At 43.2% G+C, this 2,586-nt stretch overlaps 1 pseudogene; it reads right to left on the bottom strand.

Annotated features, from left to right (window-relative positions):
• Positions 1 to 952: 952 nt before the first annotated feature.
• On the bottom strand, positions 953 to 2,015 carry LOC110543288 (olfactory receptor 1468-like; annotated as a pseudogene).
• Positions 2,016 to 2,586: the final 571 nt, after the last annotated feature.

Genomic DNA, 2,586 nt, shown 5'->3' with positions numbered 1-2,586 from the left:
CTGGCTGCTAGTATAGAGGGACCCTGGATCAGGGGCACTGCATGCACTCACTTGATGGTGTACTCACTTGCTCATTGGTCTAATCAGGAAGCACAAGGTCTCCCCCAGTACTCTTCTCTCAGATTTGGGTTTTAGGGGCACGTGAGAGTGTAGGAGATACATCATCTCCACTGTTTGGCCACCAAGGTGGGAGATCCATTCTTGGGGCAGCCACCTCTGCCATCTCAGTCGCAGTCACTGAGCATGGTGAAGCCTGCTTGGGGCAGCCGCCTCTTCTGCCATCTCAGTCACTGAACAAGGAATTTCCTGCTTGGAATAGCCAGTTCCGCACCTCAGCCACAGACCTCGGTGGCCTGTACAGCAGACTGCTGTAGCCGCAAACCTGGGTGGCTGTACTACCACCACTTCTGCTGTCTCAGTCACTGAACAAGGAAGCTCATGCTTGATGTAATCTCTGTAGCATGTGCAAAGCAAGAATGCCCTTGCTTGTTGTGGAGAAAACTGCGAGTCACCTCTACAGAGCAGGGAGGTCTATGCTTGGGACAAGGGGAAGAGCAGGGGGTTGAATATTAACCACTCTCAGTCCCTAGAGACGTCCATGGATGACCTGGATCCAAACTGTCCCAGCTCATGTGTTGTCCCCTCTTGCCCAGGAAGGCTTAATGTAGATGTTCTGGCTTCACCTGCCCCTCCACTCACCAATTTCAGGGTTTTGTATCCTGTGCTTCTCTGATATGGTTCATGCTGGTTACCACCATCTTGGACTCCCCTAAACAACATTCTTCATGTAAACAATAAAGAAAGGTTTTCAAATAAAATAAAGGAGTACTGCTGTTTTGCGTTGCTGTTGTAATTCTTTTCACTGCAATGAAATGTCTAGGAACAAGAATCTTGAGACAGAAGGGAAGCTAAGAATTTGATGGGAAGGAAACTGCTAAGGATATGTTGTAACCTAAGTCCCTGTATCCCTTTTGCAACTATCTAGGTTTTTCAAAGTTGATAAAGATGTCTGTGTAGCAGAGTTTACCAACTCAAAAAAAAAAAAGCTTTTCTTGCTGAATAGCCTCCTCAGTGCCCTTTTCATTCTTTGTTTCTTAGACTGTAGATGAAGGGGTTCATTGTGGGTGTTACAACTATATGGCAGTCACTTTACCCCTTTCTGCTGAGTAGCTGGTTGCTAGGAGAAAGTAGAAACCAATAAGAGACCCATAGAAGAGGGGCAGTGCTGAGAGGTGGGACTCACATATAGAAAAATGTCTTCTACTTCCTTTTACTGATGGAACATCAAACACAGCAGTGCCAATAAGTGCAGAGGAAACAAGAATGAAAATAAGAGGATGAAAACAACTCTTCTTCTGACAATGAAGATGAGTAACTTGTTTATTTGAGTGTCTGAGCAAACAAGCCTTAACATGGGTTCCAGATCACAGAAGTGTGGGGCTACTCTCTGATCACAGAAAGGCAAGTGTCTCACCAGGTTGAGATGCAGTGCTGAGATGAGGTCAGAGATAACCCAGGGAATCCCAACCAACAGGGCACAGTGCTTGGGATTCAGCAGTGCAGCTTAGTGTAATGGGTGACATATGGCAATGTATCAGTCATATGCCATGGCTGTCAAAAAGAAATTGTGCAGGTCCACCAGGAGCATGAAAAAAATACATTTGTGTAAGGCATCCTCCAAAGGAGATGGTTGGATTCTGGCTTTGAATGTGTGCCAACATTTTAGGGACTATGGTCATTGTGAAACAGACATCAGTGAAGGATAGATTAGCAAGGAAGAAGTGCATGGGGCTTTGGAGGTGGGTATCACTGATGATAATCAGAATGAAAAGTGAATTTCCTACCACAGTGAACAGATAAATGCATAGAAACAGTGTGAAGATGAGCAGCTGCTTCTCTGATCCCATTGTGAGTCCCAGGAGGATGAATCCAGAGATAGTAGTTCAGTTTCCTTGGTTCATGGTTGTGCTAAAACTTTTAGTGGAAAATTCATCTTCACAGTTAAATGGCAGCATGACACAAAAGCCCATCAGTGCATTACACTACATTGTAGAACAGAATTGGGTGTTGGAGCCAGACAGCCCAAGGTTACATTCATTCCCTATTAAATAAACCGGCAATTAAAAAAGAGCCTGATACATGGTGAGAGACTAGTAAATATTACTAAATGGATACATGGAAGAAATGGAGCATCCTGTATTTACAGCTCACAATCTTCATGTCTTTCCTACCTGAGCTTTCTGGAACTATTTCATCAGTTTCTGTTTTTCATAGGTACTATAAGAATTGTACTGACACATACAAAGTAGTCAGACATGTATTTGAGCCACAACTACACAAATTACAGCTGTTATCATTCACTAATCTGAAAAACTCATGAAGTCTAAAGGCAAAAAGAAAGCTCAAAAAAAACTGATCCAATCCCCACTTTTCACATTTCCACAAGGTGAAGTGATTATCTACATGAAGTGCCTCAAGAAAGCCATGTATGCCCCTAAACTGAAGAATGATGCAGAAATTGTGGTACATCTATACAATGGAATATTACTCAGCAATGAAAAATAAGGAAATCATGAAATTTTCAGG

This window comes from Meriones unguiculatus, chromosome X, assembly GCF_030254825.1.
Source record: "Meriones unguiculatus strain TT.TT164.6M chromosome X, Bangor_MerUng_6.1, whole genome shotgun sequence".
NCBI lineage: Eukaryota > Metazoa > Chordata > Mammalia > Rodentia > Muridae > Meriones > Meriones unguiculatus.
This window is presented reverse-complemented; position numbering and strand designations above follow the sequence as displayed.